Source organism: Hyperolius riggenbachi, chromosome 2, assembly GCF_040937935.1.
Source record: "Hyperolius riggenbachi isolate aHypRig1 chromosome 2, aHypRig1.pri, whole genome shotgun sequence".
Classification (NCBI taxonomy): Eukaryota; Metazoa; Chordata; class Amphibia; order Anura; family Hyperoliidae; genus Hyperolius; species Hyperolius riggenbachi.
The window spans coordinates 548,212,292-548,230,319 of record NC_090647.1 but is presented as its reverse complement, the minus strand read 5'-3'; the positions used below and the strand labels follow the sequence as shown (position 1 = coordinate 548,230,319).

The following is an 18,028-nucleotide window of genomic DNA, read 5'->3' as shown; positions in this document are numbered from 1 at the left end:
AACGCAGGATTGCAAGTGGCAGAGTGGCTTACTCATTCCTTGCTCATGCCAGGTGACATGATCTCCCCAGAAACGAGATTTTCAGGGAATGAGCGCTCGCTCGAGCACGCGTTCCCTGCTGTAAACAAAGCGGAGTTTTGTCATCAGCCTGCCAGTCACAATCGGAGCTGATAAGCTGACTTAAGGACATAAACAGCTAATAAATGTGTACAGTGCTGCAATCTAGCGCATCGCTGTACAGAGGACAGCCCTGTCACTTAACTGTCCCTTCTAATGGCTGTAAAGATTGCAGCAGCAATCAGAGACCACCCAAAGAAAGCTCTATTAGTGGGAAGAAAAGGAGGTAACATTCATTTGGGTGCTAAGTTGCATGACTGAGCAATAAACCATTAAAGTTGTAAAGTGTGGAAATGTAAATAATGGCCTGGTCAATAGGGGGGGTATAAACGTGTTCCTCAGGTGCTTAAAGGACCATTATCGTGAACAATGTAAAATGTAAAATACATGTAAACACATACAAATAAGAAGTACATTTCTTCCAGAGTAAAATGAGCCCTTAATTACATTTCTCTTATGTTTCTGTCACTTACAGTGGGTAGAAGAAATCTGGCAGAACCAACAGGTTTTGGACTAGCCCATCTCCTAGTGGGGTGTTCTTAGGGTTTTCTTTATTTTTAAAAGCACTTAGTGAATGGCAGTTGCTCCGTCTAACTGCGACAAAAGTGTGCAGCGAGCAGGGAGGCTGCCAGGATCTTTATATAAATTATTTTTAAGGAGGGTCTTTGAAAGTTATAAAGGCCATGCTGAGAATCCCCCATGAAGAGATGGACTAGACCAAAACCTATTGGTTCCGTCAGATTGTTACTACCTACTGTAAGTGACACCAAGATGGGAGAAAAGTAATTTAAGGCTCATTTTAATTGGGGTGAAACACTGCTTATTTGTATGTGTTTACATGTATTTTACATTTTTTAATTTTCCGCGATAGTGGTTCTTTAAGAACCACAAAGAAATCATTTTTAAAATCCTTAAAGAGGAACTGTAACGCCAAAACGGCCCCTGGGGGGTACTCACCTCGGGTGGGGGAAGCCTCAGGATCCTAATGAGGCTTCCCACGCCGTCCTGCGTCCCTCGGGGGTCTCGCTGTAGCCCTCCGTGCAGTCCGGGCAGCGGTGACGTCATTATTTACCTTCCTGGCTCCTGCGCAGGCGCTCTGATGCCTCTCGGCGCCGAAGTAGGCGGAAATACCCGATCGCCGTCGGGTCTGCTCTACTGCGCAGGCGCAAGTTTCCGGCGCCTGCGCAGTAGAGCGGACCCGACGGAGATCGGGTATTTCCGTCTATTTCCGTGCCGAAAGTCGCCACAGCGCCCCCGCTGGAGCCAGCAAAGGTAAATATTGAACTGACAGTCGGCACAGTCGCCGGCTGTTCGGAGGGCTGCGGCGAGACCCCCGTGGGACAGAGGACGGCGTGGGAAGCTTCATTAGGATCCGGAGGCTTCCCTCACCCGAGGTGAGTACCCCCCAGGGGAGGTTTTTGTTGTTACAGAGTCTCTTTAAGTGAAAGTAAAAACTGCTTCCTGGAGGTCTTCTTTAGTTTTGTGGACTGAGTGATGTACCTCGGGACAGGAAGAAATAAAAAAACACATTCAAATTGATGACTTGGGCCACAGAACTGATCATGCATTTTTTTTTTAAGTGAGGCCTGGAACCCACTGCAAAACGCTATCGCTAATCGCAAGCGCCAGCATTTTGTAGGAGCAGTTTGTCAGCGGTTTCATGAGCGTTTTAGGAAGTGATTTTACAAAGTGCATCAATTTGCCTGCGATTGTGTAGCGAATAGCGATTAGCGTTTTAAAGCCTGATTGTTCCTTTTAATTAATTTTAATTTTGTTACAGTGTGTGGTAACGTTAAAACGCTAGCAAAATCGCTCCATGCAGGTTTTGATGAGCGGTTACGCCAGGGTTTATATACTTTACACTGAAGCGCTAACGCTCCCAAAATGCTCCATGTCCTGCGTTTGCGATTTGAGGAATCGCAAGCGCTCCAGTGGAAGTTACCCCATCCATTTACATTAGCTGAGCATTTTGGCTAAACGCTAGCGTTCTGTAACGCTCCAAAAATGCTCTCAAAATCGCACTTGTGGGTTCCAGCCCGGAGAGTCTTTTGGTTAATCCAGTTGGCAAAAATGAAACCTTTGGCCAACAGGATTGTAAGCCCGCCCACCAGCGACAAGGTAGACTCTCTTCGGGCGGGGCCTACACTACACTATGCTGGCCTACTCTAATTGGTGCTAGTCACCCTGAAAGCTATTCTAGTGTTGGGGTGCATGTGTGATATGTAACACCTAATCTAATCCTACATCTCCTGCTCCTAAGTGATGCTGCTCACCAATATGCCCTGTTCAAGTGTTTGGTGTGTGTGTGTGTGGGGAGGTCTAATCTTATCCTAATCTCATCTCTGTGGTTAGCACTATGCTACAGTCCATGGGATGAGGTGTTGGTCTGGGTATGTCATTCTAAAGTGAGTGTGTGTCTGTCACAGTGTGTATGTCTGGGACTGGGTATCAGTCAGTATGAGTCAGTTAAGGTAAGTTAGTCTGGGGTAAAAGCTGTCATTGTATGTCAGTCAGTGTATGTGTGATTTATAGGGTGGTCATATATTACTTTGGTTTCCTCTTATTTGACTGGGGTACTGCTCATCCGTCCTCCGTAAAGCGGTAGCCCCCTCATTCCCCACTTTACAGTTGTACGAATGCACAGACCTGATGAGCAGCGAAGAGGACCGTATGACCACCTAAGACTATGCGACAAGGACAACCTAAAACTCTGTAAGTGCCCTAGGGGCCCCTGGAGTTCAGCGGCAGTCTAGCTCATGTAAATCCTCAGTGTAAGTTGATTAAGAATAGACTACTCACACTAACGACAACAACTTCCACACAAGCTGTTTATATCAGAAATATATAAACAAAAGGAGTGGTCATAAATTACTTTGGTTTCCTCCTGCTCCCTGGGTGTCCACACAGAGGAGAACAAGCTAGTCTTGACTCCCCTTGCTTTCACTCAGTTTGACCGGGGTACTGCTCATCTGTCCTCCGTAAAGCGGTATCCCCCTCATTCCCCACTTTACAGTTGTACGAATGCACAGACTGGACAAGCAGCGAAGAGGACCACATGACCCCCTAAGAGTGGAAAACAAAGACAACATGAACTCTTCTACTTGCCTTAGAGGCCCCAGAGTTCAGCAACAGGTTTTCTTTGCTCATTCTCTCTAACAGGCTGGTTCATTTTAATGATCCCCATTGTAAGATGAGGAAGAATGGGCTGCCTACACTAAGCAAATAATAGTAGTTCCGGCCAAACAAATAAACGGTATCAGAAATGCGTTAATAGAAGGAGAGATGGAGCATAAATGTCAGTTGGAAGCTAGCTATAATTTGTTATCCAACCAACAAAAACCAATCTACTATAATTAACTAACCTAACCATGCAACCAACAAATATAACCTACTATATTAAGCTAAGGTAGCCATCCTAAGAAAAAAAAAATACCATAATTAACTAACTGCACTTTTTGTTACCATAGCCGCCTTGCAAGACACCTTGCACACCTAACACAGTCCAGGAGCCCCCAGAGGTCTAACATCATCTGCTTCAAGAGACTCCAGAGCATCCTATTTATGCTTTTCTGACTATTGTGATGTCATCAGGGCCCATTTTGATGTCATCAGGGACACAACCAATCATCTTGCCACACTGGCTACTGTGACACTCTGGCATGTGGCTGATGCATGGCTGTACATTTGATGAGAAAGTCATGGTAAATAAACAACAGGGTGTAATGGGGAGAAGTAACAGAAATTAAAACATGACAGAAGCATAATTAGGTAATTAGAATGATGATGTGGCAATATTTTAGTGGACAGTTTTTGGGGTTTCTCCATATTCAGCACATCTTCACAGATGATGCTAGGGGGTGGAGCAATATGCTGAATGTAATGTAGGAAATGTGTTGGAAGGAATGGATCAGCAAACAGACAGGCAAGGTGCACTGTTTAAAAGGAATTGTATGAGCCAATCAATTTCTAATTCCAAAAAGGTGTGAGTTTCTAAGCAGTTTGTACTCAGAAGAGTATTGTCGCCATGGCTGCAAAGAAGTGCAAATTGAGTTCCGGATCACTTTAACCACTCTGTGACCGCCTAACGCAGGATTGCAAGTGGCAGAGTGGCTTACTCATTCCTTGCTCATGCCAGGTGACATGATCTCCCCAGAAACGAGATTTTCAGGGAATGAGCGCTCGCTCGAGCACGCGTTCCCTGCTGTAAACAAAGCGGAGTTTTGTCATCAGCCTGCCAGTCACAATCGGAGCTGATAAGCTGACTTAAGGACATAAACAGCTAATAAATGTGTACAGTGCTGCAATCTAGCGCATCGCTGTACAGAGGACAGCCCTGTCACTTAACTGTCCCTTCTAATGGCTGTAAAGATTGCAGCAGCAATCAGAGACCACCCAAAGAAAGCTCTATTAGTGGGAAGAAAAGGAGGTAACATTCATTTGGGTGCTAAGTTGCGTGACTGAGCAATAAACCATTAAAGTTGTAAAGTGTGGAAATGTAAACAATGGCCTGGTCAATAGGGGGGGTATAAACGTGTTCCTCAGGTGCTTAAAGGACCATTATCGTGAACAATGTAAAATGTAAAATACATGTAAACACATACAAATAAGAAGTACATTTCTTCCAGAGTAAAATGAGCCCTTAATTACATTTCTCCTATGTTTCTGTCACTTACAGTGGGTAGAAGAAATCTGGCAGAACCAACAGGTTTTGGACTAGCCCATCTCCTAGTGGGGCGTTCTTAGGGTTTTCTTTATTTTTAAAAGCACTTAGTGAATGGCAGTTGCTCCGTCTAACTGCGACAAAAGTGTGCAGCGAGCAGGGAGGCTGCCAGGATCTTTATATAAATTATTTTTAAGGAGGGTCTTTGAAAGTTATAAAGGCCATGCTGAGAATCCCCCATGAAGAGATGGACTAGACCAAAACCTATTGGTTCCGTCAGATTGTTACTACCTACTGTAAGTGACACCAAGATGGGAGAAAAGTAATTTAAGGCTCATTTTAATCGGGGTGAAACACTGCTTATTTGTATGTGTTTACATGTATTTTACATTTTTTAATTTTCCGCGATAGTGGTTCTTTAAGAACCACAAAGAAATCATTTTTAAAATCCTTAAGTGAAAGTAAAAACTGCTTCCTGGAGGTCTTCTTTAGTTTTGTGGACTGAGTGATGTACCTCGGGACAGGAAGAAATAAAAAACACATTCAAATTGATGACTTGGGCCACAGAACTGATCATGCATTTTTTTTTTAAGTGAGGCCTGGAACCCACTGCAAAACGCTATCGCTAATCGCAAGCGCCAGCATTTTGTAGGAGCAGTTTGTCAGCGGTTTCATGAGCGTTTTAAGAAGTGATTTTACAAAGTGCATCAATTTGCCTGCGATTGTGTAGCGAATAGCGATTAGCGTTTTAAAGCCTGATTGTTCCTTTTAATTAATTTTAATTTTGTTACAGTGTGTGGTAACGTTAAAACGCTAGCAAAATCGCTCCATGCAGGTTTTGATGAGCGGTTACGCCAGGGTTTATATACTTTACACTGAAGCGCTAACGCTCCCAAAATGCTCCATGTCCTGCGTTTGCGATCTGAGGAATCGCAAGCTCTCCAGTGGAAGTTACCCCATCCATTTACATTAGCTGAGCATTTTGGCTAAACGCTAGCGTTCTGTAACGCTCCAAAAATGCTCTCAAAATCGCACTTGTGGGTTCCAGCCCTGAGAGTCTTTTGGTTAATCCAGTTGGCAAAAATGAAACATTTGGCCAACAGGATTGTAAGCCCGCCCACCAGCGACAAGGTAGACTCTCTTCGGGCGGGGCCTACACTACACTATGCTGGCCTACTCTAATTGGTGCTAGTCACCCTGAAAGCTATTCTAGTGTTGGGGTGCATGTGTGATATGTAACACCTAATCTAATCCTACATCTCCTGCTCCTAAGTGGTGCTGCTCACCAATATGCCCTGTTCAAGTGTTTGGTGTGTGTGTGTGTGTGGGGAGGTCTAATCTTATCCTAATCTCATCTCTGTGGTTAGCACTATGCTACAGTCCATGGGATGAGGTGTTGGTCTGGGTATGTCATTCTAAAGTGAGTGTGTGTCTGTCACAGTGTGTATGTCTGGGACTGGGTATCAGTCAGTATGAGTCAGTTAAGGTAAGTTAGTCTGGGGTAAAAGCTGTCATTGTATGTCAGTCAGTGTATGTGTGATTTATAGGGTGGTCATATATTACTTTGGTTTCCTCTTAGGAAACCTCTGCGCATGTGTGTGACATCACTCATGACGTCACACACATGCGCAGAGAGTGCCCGGCAATAGGAGCGCGATCTAGGACGCGCTCCGCCGGGCCAGCGCAGACGTACTACTCCGGGTCATTGCGACCCGGAAGTAGTAAGAGCCACAGCGAAATGACAGGTTGGGCAGCCGAACAGTTCGGCTGCAGTTCAGCTAACACAGCTGAACTGTTCGCCCAACTCTAGTCAACCCCACCCAGCATGCGTACACACAATATGCCACTAATCGGCAAACTGTGTTACCCACACAGGTTCACAGCCGGTCTCCCACACAGCTACTAACCAGGCCTGAAGCCGCTTAGCTTCCGCAATCTGACAAGAGCGGGCGCTTTCGGCTTAGTGTGGCCACAGGCAAAATCCAAGGCGCCGTTCCTGCGCCTTGAAGGTGAGGCTTCCCACGTGCTCATAGCCATTGGACCGCAAACCCAAAAAAAGCCTGCAGCACCTGGAATTCACAGCCGGTCTCCCACACAGCTACTAACCAGGCCTGCAGCCGCTTAGCATCCGCGATCTGACGAGAGCGGGCGCTTTTGGCTTAGTGTGGCCGCAAGCATAATCCAAGGAGCCGTTCCTGCGCCTTGAAGGTGAGGCTTCCCACGTGCTCATAGCGATAGGACCGCAAACCCCCCAAAAAAGCCTGCAGCACCTGGGGTTCACAGCCGGTCTCCCACAAAGCTACTAACCAGGCCTGAAGCTGCATAGCTTCCGCGATCTGACGAGAGCGGGCGCTTTCGGCTTAGTGTGGCCGCAGGCACAGTCGAAGGCGCCGTTCCTGCGCCTTGAAGGTGAGGCTTCCCACGTGCTCATAGTCATTGGACCGCAAACCCCCCAAAAAAGCCTGCAGCACCTGGGGTTCACAGCCACTCTCCCACGCAGCTACTAATCAGGCCTGAAGCCGCTTAGCTTCCGCGATCTGACGAGAGCGGGCACTTTTGGCATAGTGTGGCCGCAGGCACAGTCGAAGGCGCCGTTCCTGCGCCTTGAAGGTGAGGCTTCCCACGTGCTCATAGTCATTGGACCGCAAACCCCCCAAAAAAGCCTGCAGCACCTGGGGTTCACAGCCACTCTCCCACGCAGCTACTAATCAGGCCTGAAGCCGCTTAGCTTCCACGATCTGACGAGAGCGGGCGCTTTCGGCTTAGTGTGGCCGCAGGCGAAATCCAAGGCGCCGTTCTTGCGCCTTGAAGGTGAGGCTTCCCACGTGCTCATAGCCATTGGACCGCAAACCCAAAAAAAGGCCTGCAGCGCCTGGGGTTCACAGCCAATCTCCCACGCAGCTACTAACCACGCCTGAAGCCGTTTAGCTTCCGCGATCTGACGAGAGCAGGCGCTTTCGGCTTAGTGTGGCCGCAGACAAAATCCAAGGCGCCGTTCCTGCGCCTTGAAGGTGAGGCTTCCCACGTGCACATAGCCATTGGACCGCAAACCCCAAAAAAAGCCTGCAGCACCTGGGGTACACAGCCGGTCTCCCACACAGCTACTAACCAGGCCTGAAGCCGCTTAGCTTCCGCGATCTGACGAGAGCAGGCGCTTTCGGCTTAGTGTGGCCGCAGACAAAATCCAAGGCGCCGTTCCTGCGCCTTGAAGGTGAGGCTTCCCACGTGCTCATAGCCATTGGACCGCAAACCCCAAAAAAAGCCTGCAGCACCTGGGGTTCACAGCCGGTCTCCCACGCAGCTACTAACCAGGCCTGATGCCACTTAGCTTCCGCGATCTGACGAGAGCGGGCACTTTTGGCATAGTGTGGCCGCAGGCACAGTCGAAGGCGCCGTTCCTGCGCCTTGAAGGTGAGGCTTCCCACGTGCTCATAGTCATTGGACCGCAAACCCCCCAAAAAAGCCTGCAGCACCTGGGGTTCACAGCAGGTCTCCCACGCAGCTACTAATCAGGCCTGAAGCCGCTTAGCTTCCACGATCTGACGAGAGCAGGCGCTTTCGGCTTAGTGTGGCCGCAGGCGAAATCCAAGGCGCTGTTCTTGCGCCTTGAAGGTGAGGCTTCCCACGTGCTCATAGTCATTGGACCGCAAACCCCCCAAAAAAGCCTGCAGCACCTGTGGTTCACAGCCACTCTCCCACGCAGCTACTAATCAGGCCTGAAGCCGCTTAGCTTCCACGATCTGACGAGAGCGGGCGCTTTCGGCTTAGTGTGGCCGCAGGCGAAATCCAAGGCGCTGTTCTTGCGCCTTGAAGGTGAGGCTTCCCACGTGCTCATAGCCATTGAACCGCAAACCCAAAGAAATTCCTGCAGCACCTGGGGTTCACAGCCGGTCTGCCACGCAGCTACTAACCAGGCCTGAAGCCACTTAGCTTCCACGATCTGACAAGAGCGGGCACTTTTGGCTTAGTGTGGCCGCAGGCACAATACAAGGCGCCTTTCCTGCACCTTGAAGGTGAGGCTTCCTACGTGCTCATAGCCATTGGACCGCAAACCCCAAAAAAAGCCTGCAGCACCTGGGGTTCACCACCGGTCTCCCACGCAGCTACTAACCAGGCCAGAAGCCGCTTAGCTTCCGCGATCTGACGAGAGCGGGCGCTTTCGGCTTAGTGTGGCCGCAGGCAAAATCCAAGGCGCCTTTCCTGCGCCTTGAAGGTGAGGCTTCCCAAGTGCTCATAGCCATTGGACCGCAAACCCCCCAAAAAAGTCTGCAGCACCTGGGATTCACAGCCGGTCTCCCACGCAGCTACTAACCAGGCCTGAAACCACTTGACTTCCGCGATCTGACGAAAGCGGGCGCTTTTGGCTTAGTGTGTCCGCAGGCAAAATCCAAGGCGCCGCTCCTGCGCCTTGAAGGTGAGGCTTCCCACCTGCTCATAGCCATTGGACCGCAAACTCCACAAAAAATCCTGCAGCACCCGGGGTTCACAGCCAGTCTCCCAAGCAGCTACTAACCAGGCCTGAAGCCGCTTAGCTTCCGCGATCTGACGAGAGCGGGCACTTTCGGCTTAGTTTGGCCGCAGGCGAAATCCAAGGCGCCGTTCCTGCGCCTTGAAGGTGAGGCTTCCCACGTGCTCATAGCCATTGGACCGCAAACCCAAAGAAATGCCTGCAGCACCTGGGGTTCACAGCCGGTCTCCCACGCAGCTACTAACCAGGCCTGAAGCCGCTTAGCTTCCACAATCTGACGAGAGCAGGAGCTTTCGGCTTAGTGTGGCCGCAGGCAAAATCCAAAGCACCGTTCCTGCGCCTTGAAGGTGAGGCTTCCCACGTGCTCATAGCCATTGGACGGCAAACCCCCCAAAAAAGCCTGCAGCACCTGGAGTTCACAGCCAGTCTCCCACGCAGCTACTAACCAGGCCTGAAGCCATTTAGCTTCCGCGATCTGACGAGAGCGGGCGCTTTCGGCTTAGTGTGGCCACAGCCAAAATCCAAGGCGCCGTTCCTGCGCCTTGAAGGTGAGGCTTCCCACGTGCTCATAGCCATTGGACCGCAAACCCCCCAAAAATGCCTGCAGCACCTGGGGTTCACAGCCGGTCTCCCACGCAGCTACTAACCAGGCCTGAAGACGCTTAGCTTCCACGATCTAATGAGGGCGGGCGCTTTCGGCTTAGTGTTGCCGCAGGCAAAATCCGAGTTGCCGTTGCTGCGCCTTGAGGGTGAGGCTTCCCACGTGCTCATAGCCATTGGACCGCAAACCCAAAAAAAAGCCTGCAGCACCTGGGGTTCACGGCCGGTCTCCCACACAGCTACTAACCAGGTCTGAAGCCGCTTAGCTTCCGCAATCTGACGAGAGCGGGCGCTTTCGGCTTAGTGTGGCCGCAGGCGAAATCCAAGGCGCTGTTCCTGCGCCTTGAAAGTGAGGCTTCCCACGTGCTCATAGCCATTGGACTGCAAACCCAAAGAAATGCCTGCAGCACCTGGGGTTCACAGCCGGTCTCCCACACAGCTACTAACCAGGCCTGAAGCCGCAGGCAAAATCCAAGTTGCCGTTGCTGCGCCTTGAAGGTGAGGCTTCCCACATGCTCATAGCCATTGGACCGCAAACCCAAAAAAAAGCCTGCAGCACCTGGGGTTCACAGCCGGTCTCCCACGCAGCTACTAACCAGGCCTGATGCCACTTAGCTTCCGCGATCTGACGAGAGCAGGCACTTTTGGCTTAGTGTGGCCGCAGTAACAGTCCAAGGCGCCGCTCCTGCGCCTTGAAGGTGAGGCTTCCCACGTGCTCATAGCCATTGGACCGCAAACCCCCAAAAATAGCCTGCAGCACCTGGGGTTCACAGCCACTCTCCCACGCAGCTACTAATCAGGCCTGAAGTCGCTTAGCTTCCACGATCTGACGAGAGCGGGCGCTTTCGGCTTAGTGTGGCCGCAGGCGTAATCCAAGGCGCTGTTCCTGCGCCTTGAAGGTGAGGCTTCCCACGTGCTCATAGCCATTGGACCGCAAACCCAAAAAAAAGCCTGCAGCACCTGGGGTTCACAGCCAGTCTCCCACACAGCTACTAACCAGGCCTGAAGCCGCTTAGCTTCCGCAATCTGACGAGAGCGGGCGCTTTTGGCTTAGTGTGGCCGCAGGCAAAATCCAAGGCGCTGTTCCTGCGCCTTGAAGGTGAGGCTTCCCACGTGCTCATAGCCATTGGACTGCAAACCCAAAAAAAAGCCTGCAGCACCTGGGGTTCACAGCCAGTCTCCGACGCAGCTACTAACCAGGCCTGAAGCCGCTTAGCTTCTGCGATCTGACGAGAGCGGGCGCTTTCAGCTTAGTTTGGCCGCAGGCGAAATCCAAAGCGCCGTTCCTGCGCCTTGAAGGTGAGGCTTCCCACGTGCTCATAGCCATTGGACCGCAAACCCCCCAAAAAAGCCTGCAGCACCTGGGGTTCACAGCCACTCTCCCACGCAGCTACTAATCAGGCCTGAAGCCGCTTAGCTTCCGCGATCTGACTAGAGCGGGCGCTTTCGGCTTAGTGTGTCCGCAAGCGAAATCCAATGCGCTGTTCCTGCGCCTTGAAGGTGAGGCTTCCCACCTGCTCATAGCCATTGGACCGCAAACTCCACAAAAAAGCCTGCAGCACCCGGGGTTCACAGCCAGTCTCCCAAGCAGCTACTAACCAGGCCTGAAGCCGCTTAGCTTCCGCGATCTGACGAGAGCGGGCACTTTCGGCTTAGTTTGGCCGCAGGTGAAATCCAAGGCGCCGTTCCTGCGCCTTGAAGGTGAGGCTTCCCACGTGCTCATAGCCATTGGACCGCAAACCCAAAGAAATGCCTGCAGCACCTGGGGTTCACAGCCGGTCTCCCACGCAGCTACTAACCAGGCCTGAAGCCGTTTAGCTTCCACAATCTGACGAGAGCAGGCGCTTTCGGCTTAGTGTGGCCGCAGGCAAAATCCAAAGCACCGTTCCTGCGCCTTGAAGGTGAGGCTTCCCACGTGCTCATAGCCATTGGACGGCAAACCCCCCAAAAAAGCCTGCAGCACCTGGAGTTCACAGCCAGTCTCCCACGCAGCTACTAACCAGGCCTGAAGCCATTTAGCTTCCGCGATCTGACGAGAGCGGGCGCTTTCGGCTTAGTGTGGCCACAGCCAAAATCCAAGGCGCCGTTCCTGCGCCTTGAAGGTGAGGCTTCCCACGTGCTCATAGCCATTGGACCGCAAACCCAAAAAAAAGCCTGCAGCACCTGGGGTTCACAGCCAGTCTCCCACACAGCTACTAACCAGGCCTGAAGCCGCTTAGCTTCCGCAATCTGACGAGAGCGGGCGCTTTCGGCTTAGTGTGGCCGCAGGCAAAATCCAAGGCGCCGTTCCTGCGCCTTGAAAGTGAGGCTTCCCACGTGCTCATAGCCATTGGACTGCAAACCCAAAAAAAAGCCTGCAGCACCTGGGGTTCACAGCCGGTCTCCCACACAGCTACTAACCAGGCCTGAAGCCGCAGGCAAAATCCAAGTTGCCGTTGCTGCGCCTTGAGGGTGAGGCTTCCCACGTGCTCATAGCCATTGGACCGCAAACCCAAAAAAAAGCCTGCAGCACCTGGGGTTCACAGCCGTTCTCCCACGCAGCTACTAACCAGGCCTGATGCCACTTAGCTTCCGCAATCTGACGAGAGCGGGCACTTTTGGCTTAGTGTGGCCGCAGGCACAGTCCAAGGCGCTGTTTCTGCGCCTTGAAGGTGAGGCTTCCCACGTGCTCATAGCCATTGGACCGCAAACCCCCCAAAAATGCCTGCAGCACCTGGGGTTCACAGCCGGTCTCCCACGCAGCTACTAACCAGGCCTGAAAACGCTTAGCTTCCACGATCTAACGAGGGCGGGCGCTTTCGGCTTAGTGTGGCCGCAGGCGAAATCCAAGGCGCTGTTCCTGCGCCTTGAAGGTGAGGCTTCCCACGTGCTCATAGCCATTGGACTGCAAACCCAAAAAAAAGCCAGCAGCACCTGGGGTTCACAGCCAGTCTCCGACGCAGCTACTAACCAGGCCTGAAGCCGCTTAGCTTCCGCGATCTGACGAGAGCGGGCGCTTTCAGCTTAGTTTGGCCGCAGGCGAAATCCAAGGCGCCGTTCCTGCGCCTTGAAGGTGAGGCTTCCCACGTGCTCATAGCCATTGGAACGCAAACCCAAAAAAAAGCCTTCAGCACCTGGGGTTCACAGCCGCTCTCCCACGCAGCTACTAACCAGGCCTGATGCCACTTCGCTTCCGCAATCTGACGAGAGCGGGCACTTTTGGCTTAGTGTGGCCGCAGGCACAGTCCAAGGCGCCGTTCCTGCGCCTTGAAGGTGAGGCTTCCCACGTGCTCATAGCCATTGGACCGCAAACCCCCCAAAAATGCCTGCAGCACCTGGGGTTCACAGCCGGTCTCCCACGCAGCTACTAACCAGGCCTGAAGACGCTTAGCTTCCACGATCTAACGAGGGCGGGCGCTTTCGGCTTAGTGTGGCTGCAGGCAAAATCCGAGTTGCCGTTGCTGCGCCTTGAGGGTGAGGCTTCCCACGTGCTCATAGCCATTGGACCGCAAACCCAAAAAAAAGCCTGCAGCACCTGGGGTTCACAGCCGGTCTCCCACACAGCTACTAACCAGGTCTGAAGCCGCTTAGCTTCCGCAATCTGACGAGAGCGGGCGCTTTCGGCTTAGTGTGGCCGCAGGCGAAATCCAAGGCGCTGTTCCTGCGCCTTGAAAGTGAGGCTTCCCACGTGCTCATAGCCATTGGACTGCAAACCCAAAGAAATGCCTGCAGCACCTGGGGTTCACAGCCGGTCTCCCACACAGCTACTAACCAGGCCTGAAGCCGCAGGCAAAATCCAAGTTGCCGTTGCTGCGCCTTGAAGGTGAGGCTTCCCACATGCTCATAGCCATTGGACCGCAAACCCAAAAAAAAGCCTGCAGCACCTGGGGTTCACAGCCGGTCTCCCACGCAGCTACTAACCAGGCCTGATGCCACTTAGCTTCCGCGATCTGACGAGAGCGGGCACTTTTGGCTTAGTGTGGCCGCAGGAACAGTCCAAGGCGCCGCTCCTGCGCCTTGAAGGTGAGGCTTCCCACGTGCTCATAGCCATTGGACCGCAAACCCCCAAAAATAGCCTGCAGCACCTGGGGTTCACAGCCACTCTCCCACGCAGCTACTAATCAGGCCTGAAGTCGCTTAGCTTCCACGATCTGACGAGAGCGGGCGCTTTCGGCTTAGTGTGGCCGCAGGCGTAATCCAAGGCGCTGTTCCTGCGCCTTGAAGGTGAGGCTTCCCACGTGCTCATAGCCATTGGACCGCAAACCCAAAAAAAAGCCTGCAGCACCTGGGGTTCACAGCCAGTCTCCCACACAGCTACTAACCAGGCCTGAAGCCGCTTAGCTTCCGCAATCTGACGAGAGCGGGCGCTTTTGGCTTAGTGTGGCCGCAGGCAAAATCCAAGGCGCTGTTCCTGCGCCTTGAAGGTGAGGCTTCCCACGTGCTCATAGCCATTGGACTGCAAACCCAAAAAAAAGCCTGCAGCACCTGGGGTTCACAGCCAGTCTCCGACGCAGCTACTAACCAGGCCTGAAGCCGCTTAGCTTCTGCGATCTGACGAGAGCGGGCGCTTTCAGCTTAGTTTGGCCGCAGGCGAAATCCAAGGCGCCGTTCCTGCGCCTTGAAGGTGAGGCTTCCCACGTGCTCATAGCCATTGGACCGCAAACCCCCCAAAAAAGCCTGCAGCACCTGGGGTTCACAGCCACTCTCCCACGCAGCTACTAATCAGGCCTGAAGCCGCTTAGCTTCCGCGATCTGACTAGAGCAGGCGCTTTCGGCTTAGTGTGTCCGCAAGCGAAATCCAATGCGCTGTTCCTGCGCCTTGAAGGTGAGGCTTCCCACGTGCTCATAGCCATTGGACCGCAAACCCAATAAAAAGCCTGCAGCACCTGGTGTTCACAGCCGGTCTCCCATGCAGCTACTAACCAGGCCTGATTCCACTTAGCTTCCGCAATCTGACGAAAGCGGGCACTTTTGGCTTAGTGTGGCCGCAGGCACAGTCCAAGGCGCCGTTCCTGCGCCTTGAAGGTGAGGCTTCCCACGTGCTCATAGCCATTGGACCGCAAACCCCCCAAAAAAGACTGCAGCACCTGGGGTTCAAAGCCGGTCTCCCACGCAGCTACTAACCAGGCCTGAAGACGCTTAGCTTCCACGATCTAACGAGGGCGGGCGCTTTCGGCTTAGTGTGGCCACAGGAAAAATCCGAGTTGCCGTTGCTGCGCCTTGAGGGTGAGGCTTCCCACGTGCTCATAGCCATTGGACTGCAAACCCAAAGAAATGCCTGCAGCACCTGGGGTTCACAGCCGGTCTCCCACACAGCTACTAACCAGGCCTGAAGCAGCAGGCAAAATATAAGTTGCCGTTGCTGCGCCTTGAGGGTGAGGCTTCCCACGTGCTCATAGCCATTGGACCGCAAACCCCAAAAAAAGCCTGCAGCACCTGGGGTTCACAGCCAGTCTCCCACGCAGCTACTAACCAGGCCTGAAGCCGCTTAGCTTCCGCGATCTGACGAGAGCGGGCGCTTTCGGCTTAGTGTGGCCGCAGGCGAAATCCAATGCGCTGTTCCTGCGCCTTGAAGGTGAGGCTTCCCACGTGCTCATAGCCATTGGACCGCAAACCCCCCAAAAATGCCTGCAGCACCTGGGGTTCACAGCCGGTCTCCCACGCAGCTACTAACCAGGCCTGAAGACGCTTAGCTTCCACGATCTAACGAGGGCGGGCGCTTTCGGCTTAGTGTGGCCGCAGGCAAAATCCGAGTTGCCGTTGCTGCGCCTTGAGGGTGAGGCTTCCCACGTGCTCATAGCCATTGGACCGCAAACCCAAAAAGAAAGCCTGCAGCACCTGGGGTTCACAGCCGGTCTCCCAAACAGCTACTAACCAGGCCTGATGCCACTTAGCTTCCGCGATCTGACGAGAGTGGGCACTTTTGGCTTAGTGTGGCCGCAGGAACAGTCCAAGGCGCCGCTCCTGCGCCTTGAAGGTGAGGCTTCCCACGTGCTCATAGCCATTGGACCGGAAACCCCCAAAAATAGCCTGCAGCACCTGGGGTTCACAGCCACTCTCCCACGCAGCTACTAATCAGGCCTGAAGTCGCTTAGCTTCCGCGATCTGACGAGAGCGGGCACTTTCAGCTTAGTTTGGCCGCAGGCGAAATCCAAGGCGCCGTTGCTGCGCCTTGAAGGTGAGGCTTCCCACATGCTCATAGCCATTGGACCGCAAACCCAAAAAAAAGCCAGCAGCACCTGGGGTTCACAGCCGGTCTCCCACGCAGCTACTAACCAGGCCTGATGCCACTTAGCTTCCGCGATCTGACGAGAGCGGGCACTTTTGGCTTAGTGTGGCCGCAGGAACAGTCCAAGGCGCCGCTCCTGCGCCTTGAAGGTGAGGCTTCCCACGTGCTCATAGCCATTGGACCGCAAACCCCCAAAAATAGCCTGCAGCACCTGGGGTTCACAGCCACTCTCCCACGCAGCTACTAATCAGGCCTGAAGTCGCTTAGCTTCCACGATCTGACGAGAGCGGGCGCTTTCGGCTTAGTGTGGCCGCAGGCATAATCCAAGGCGCTGTTCCTGCGCCTTGAAGGTGAGGCTTCCCACGTGCTCATAGCCATTGGACCGCAAACCCAAAAAAAAGCCTGCAGCACCTGGGGTTCACAGCCAGTCTCCCACAAAGCTACTAACCAGGCCTGAAGCCGCTTAGCTTCCGCAATCTGACGAGAGCGGGCGCTTTTGGCTTAGTGTGGCCGCAGGCAAAATCCAAGGCGCTGTTCCTGCGCCTTGAAGGTGAGGCTTCCCACGTGCTCATAGCCATTGGACTGCAAACCCAAAAAAAAGCCTGCAGCACCTGGGGTTCACAGCCAGTCTCCGACGCAGCTACTAACCAGGCCTGAAGCCGCTTAGCTTCTGCGATCTGACGAGAGCGGGCGCTTTCAGCTTAGTTTGGCCGCAGGCGAAATCCAAGGCGCCGTTCCTGCGCCTTGAAGGTGAGGCTTCCCACGTGCTCATAGCCATTGGACCGCAAACCCCCCAAAAAAGCCTGCAGCACCTGGGGTTCACAGCCACTCTCCCACGCAGCTACTAATCAGGCCTGAAGCCGCTTAGCTTCCGCGATCTGACGAGAGCGGGCGCTTTCAGCTTAGTGTGGCCGCAGGCGAAATCCAAGGCGCTGTTCCTGCGCCTTGAAGGTGAGGCTTCCCACGTGCTCATAGCCATTGGACTGCAAACCCAAAAAAAAGCCTGCAGCACCTGGGGTTCACAGCCAGTCTCCGACGCAGCTACTAACCAGGCCTGAAGCCGCTTAGCTTCCGCGATCTGACGAGAGCGGGCGCTTTCAGCTTAGTTTGGCCGCAGGTGAAATCCAAGGCGCCGTTCCTGCGCCTTGAAGGTGAGGCTTCCCACGTGCTAATAGCCATTGGACCGCAAACCCCCCCAAAAAGCCTGCAGCACCTGGGGTTCACAGCCACTCTCCCACGCAGCTACTAATCAGGCCTGAAGCCGCTTAGCTTCCGCGATCTGACGAGAGCGGGCGCTTTCGGCTTAGTGTGACCACAAGCGAAATCCAATGCGCTGTTCTTGCGCCTTGAAGGTGAGGCTTCCCACGTGCTCATAGCCATTGGACCGCAAACCCAAAAAAAAGCCTGCAGCACCTGGGGTTCACAGCCAGTCTCCCACGCAGCTACTAACCAGGCCTGAAACCACTTAGCTTCCGCGATCTGACGAAAGCGGGCGCTTTTGGCTTAGTGTGGCCGCAGGCAAAATCCAAGGCGCCGTTCCTGCGCCTTGAAGGTGAGGCTTCCCACGTGCTCATAGCCATTGGACCGCAAACTCCAAAAAAAAGCCTGCAGCACCTAGGGTTCACAACCACTCTCCCACACAGCTACTAATCAGGTCTGAAGCCACTTAGCTTCCACGATCTGACAAGAGCGGGCGCTTTCGGCTTAGTTTGGCCGCAGGCGAAATCCAAGGCGCCATTCCTGCGCCTTGAAGGTGAGGCTTTCCACGTGCTCATAGCCATTGGACCGCAAACCCAAAAAAAAGCCTGCAGCACCTGGGGTTCACAGCCAGTCTCCCACACAGCTACTAACCAGGCCTGAAGCCGCTTAGCTTCCGCGATCTGACGAGAGCGGGCGCTGTCGGCTTAGTGTGGCCGCAGGCGAAATCCAATGCGCCGTTCCTGCGCCTTGAAGGTGAGGCTTCCCACGTGCTCTT

At 53.3% G+C, this 18,028-nt stretch overlaps 51 pseudogenes; all 51 read right to left on the bottom strand.

Annotated features, from left to right (window-relative positions):
- Positions 1-6,834: 6,834 nt before the first annotated feature.
- On the bottom strand, positions 6,835-6,953 carry LOC137551001 (5S ribosomal RNA; annotated as a pseudogene).
- Positions 6,954-7,035: 82 nt separating this feature from the next.
- Positions 7,036-7,154, bottom strand: LOC137550637 (5S ribosomal RNA; annotated as a pseudogene).
- Positions 7,155-7,236: 82 nt separating this feature from the next.
- Positions 7,237-7,355, bottom strand: LOC137554015 (5S ribosomal RNA; annotated as a pseudogene).
- Positions 7,356-7,437: 82 nt separating this feature from the next.
- On the bottom strand, positions 7,438-7,556 carry LOC137552525 (5S ribosomal RNA; annotated as a pseudogene).
- An 81-nt stretch (positions 7,557-7,637) lies between these two features.
- On the bottom strand, positions 7,638-7,756 carry LOC137553965 (5S ribosomal RNA; annotated as a pseudogene).
- An 81-nt stretch (positions 7,757-7,837) lies between these two features.
- Positions 7,838-7,956, bottom strand: LOC137549408 (5S ribosomal RNA; annotated as a pseudogene).
- An 81-nt stretch (positions 7,957-8,037) lies between these two features.
- On the bottom strand, positions 8,038-8,156 carry LOC137558483 (5S ribosomal RNA; annotated as a pseudogene).
- An 82-nt stretch (positions 8,157-8,238) lies between these two features.
- On the bottom strand, positions 8,239-8,357 carry LOC137548045 (5S ribosomal RNA; annotated as a pseudogene).
- Positions 8,358-8,439: 82 nt separating this feature from the next.
- LOC137553086 (5S ribosomal RNA) lies at positions 8,440-8,558 on the bottom strand (annotated as a pseudogene).
- Positions 8,559-8,639: 81 nt separating this feature from the next.
- LOC137554081 (5S ribosomal RNA) lies at positions 8,640-8,758 on the bottom strand (annotated as a pseudogene).
- Positions 8,759-8,839: 81 nt separating this feature from the next.
- LOC137548672 (5S ribosomal RNA) lies at positions 8,840-8,958 on the bottom strand (annotated as a pseudogene).
- An 82-nt stretch (positions 8,959-9,040) lies between these two features.
- On the bottom strand, positions 9,041-9,159 carry LOC137553006 (5S ribosomal RNA; annotated as a pseudogene).
- An 82-nt stretch (positions 9,160-9,241) lies between these two features.
- LOC137551342 (5S ribosomal RNA) lies at positions 9,242-9,360 on the bottom strand (annotated as a pseudogene).
- An 81-nt stretch (positions 9,361-9,441) lies between these two features.
- Positions 9,442-9,560, bottom strand: LOC137551062 (5S ribosomal RNA; annotated as a pseudogene).
- An 82-nt stretch (positions 9,561-9,642) lies between these two features.
- LOC137551843 (5S ribosomal RNA) lies at positions 9,643-9,761 on the bottom strand (annotated as a pseudogene).
- Positions 9,762-9,843: 82 nt separating this feature from the next.
- On the bottom strand, positions 9,844-9,962 carry LOC137552795 (5S ribosomal RNA; annotated as a pseudogene).
- An 81-nt stretch (positions 9,963-10,043) lies between these two features.
- LOC137548798 (5S ribosomal RNA) lies at positions 10,044-10,162 on the bottom strand (annotated as a pseudogene).
- A 230-nt stretch (positions 10,163-10,392) lies between these two features.
- On the bottom strand, positions 10,393-10,511 carry LOC137553353 (5S ribosomal RNA; annotated as a pseudogene).
- Positions 10,512-10,593: 82 nt separating this feature from the next.
- LOC137553639 (5S ribosomal RNA) lies at positions 10,594-10,712 on the bottom strand (annotated as a pseudogene).
- An 81-nt stretch (positions 10,713-10,793) lies between these two features.
- Positions 10,794-10,912, bottom strand: LOC137551056 (5S ribosomal RNA; annotated as a pseudogene).
- Positions 10,913-10,993: 81 nt separating this feature from the next.
- On the bottom strand, positions 10,994-11,112 carry LOC137552469 (5S ribosomal RNA; annotated as a pseudogene).
- Positions 11,113-11,194: 82 nt separating this feature from the next.
- On the bottom strand, positions 11,195-11,313 carry LOC137554324 (5S ribosomal RNA; annotated as a pseudogene).
- An 82-nt stretch (positions 11,314-11,395) lies between these two features.
- On the bottom strand, positions 11,396-11,514 carry LOC137550979 (5S ribosomal RNA; annotated as a pseudogene).
- Positions 11,515-11,595: 81 nt separating this feature from the next.
- LOC137551722 (5S ribosomal RNA) lies at positions 11,596-11,714 on the bottom strand (annotated as a pseudogene).
- Positions 11,715-11,796: 82 nt separating this feature from the next.
- On the bottom strand, positions 11,797-11,915 carry LOC137551842 (5S ribosomal RNA; annotated as a pseudogene).
- An 81-nt stretch (positions 11,916-11,996) lies between these two features.
- Positions 11,997-12,115, bottom strand: LOC137548395 (5S ribosomal RNA; annotated as a pseudogene).
- A 230-nt stretch (positions 12,116-12,345) lies between these two features.
- LOC137553726 (5S ribosomal RNA) lies at positions 12,346-12,464 on the bottom strand (annotated as a pseudogene).
- Positions 12,465-12,546: 82 nt separating this feature from the next.
- LOC137553058 (5S ribosomal RNA) lies at positions 12,547-12,665 on the bottom strand (annotated as a pseudogene).
- Positions 12,666-12,746: 81 nt separating this feature from the next.
- LOC137551679 (5S ribosomal RNA) lies at positions 12,747-12,865 on the bottom strand (annotated as a pseudogene).
- A 282-nt stretch (positions 12,866-13,147) lies between these two features.
- Positions 13,148-13,266, bottom strand: LOC137552530 (5S ribosomal RNA; annotated as a pseudogene).
- An 81-nt stretch (positions 13,267-13,347) lies between these two features.
- Positions 13,348-13,466, bottom strand: LOC137547790 (5S ribosomal RNA; annotated as a pseudogene).
- Positions 13,467-13,696: 230 nt separating this feature from the next.
- On the bottom strand, positions 13,697-13,815 carry LOC137551118 (5S ribosomal RNA; annotated as a pseudogene).
- An 82-nt stretch (positions 13,816-13,897) lies between these two features.
- Positions 13,898-14,016, bottom strand: LOC137553638 (5S ribosomal RNA; annotated as a pseudogene).
- An 81-nt stretch (positions 14,017-14,097) lies between these two features.
- LOC137551055 (5S ribosomal RNA) lies at positions 14,098-14,216 on the bottom strand (annotated as a pseudogene).
- Positions 14,217-14,297: 81 nt separating this feature from the next.
- On the bottom strand, positions 14,298-14,416 carry LOC137552467 (5S ribosomal RNA; annotated as a pseudogene).
- An 82-nt stretch (positions 14,417-14,498) lies between these two features.
- LOC137554539 (5S ribosomal RNA) lies at positions 14,499-14,617 on the bottom strand (annotated as a pseudogene).
- An 81-nt stretch (positions 14,618-14,698) lies between these two features.
- On the bottom strand, positions 14,699-14,817 carry LOC137553447 (5S ribosomal RNA; annotated as a pseudogene).
- Positions 14,818-14,899: 82 nt separating this feature from the next.
- LOC137554399 (5S ribosomal RNA) lies at positions 14,900-15,018 on the bottom strand (annotated as a pseudogene).
- A 230-nt stretch (positions 15,019-15,248) lies between these two features.
- On the bottom strand, positions 15,249-15,367 carry LOC137557595 (5S ribosomal RNA; annotated as a pseudogene).
- An 82-nt stretch (positions 15,368-15,449) lies between these two features.
- LOC137552385 (5S ribosomal RNA) lies at positions 15,450-15,568 on the bottom strand (annotated as a pseudogene).
- An 82-nt stretch (positions 15,569-15,650) lies between these two features.
- On the bottom strand, positions 15,651-15,769 carry LOC137553553 (5S ribosomal RNA; annotated as a pseudogene).
- An 82-nt stretch (positions 15,770-15,851) lies between these two features.
- Positions 15,852-15,970, bottom strand: LOC137553787 (5S ribosomal RNA; annotated as a pseudogene).
- An 81-nt stretch (positions 15,971-16,051) lies between these two features.
- On the bottom strand, positions 16,052-16,170 carry LOC137552561 (5S ribosomal RNA; annotated as a pseudogene).
- An 82-nt stretch (positions 16,171-16,252) lies between these two features.
- LOC137553636 (5S ribosomal RNA) lies at positions 16,253-16,371 on the bottom strand (annotated as a pseudogene).
- An 81-nt stretch (positions 16,372-16,452) lies between these two features.
- LOC137551407 (5S ribosomal RNA) lies at positions 16,453-16,571 on the bottom strand (annotated as a pseudogene).
- An 81-nt stretch (positions 16,572-16,652) lies between these two features.
- Positions 16,653-16,771, bottom strand: LOC137552466 (5S ribosomal RNA; annotated as a pseudogene).
- An 82-nt stretch (positions 16,772-16,853) lies between these two features.
- LOC137551656 (5S ribosomal RNA) lies at positions 16,854-16,972 on the bottom strand (annotated as a pseudogene).
- Positions 16,973-17,053: 81 nt separating this feature from the next.
- Positions 17,054-17,172, bottom strand: LOC137551615 (5S ribosomal RNA; annotated as a pseudogene).
- An 82-nt stretch (positions 17,173-17,254) lies between these two features.
- On the bottom strand, positions 17,255-17,373 carry LOC137552844 (5S ribosomal RNA; annotated as a pseudogene).
- An 81-nt stretch (positions 17,374-17,454) lies between these two features.
- On the bottom strand, positions 17,455-17,573 carry LOC137550001 (5S ribosomal RNA; annotated as a pseudogene).
- Positions 17,574-17,855: 282 nt separating this feature from the next.
- Positions 17,856-17,974, bottom strand: LOC137559334 (5S ribosomal RNA; annotated as a pseudogene).
- Between the last annotated feature and the right edge of the window lie 54 nt (positions 17,975-18,028).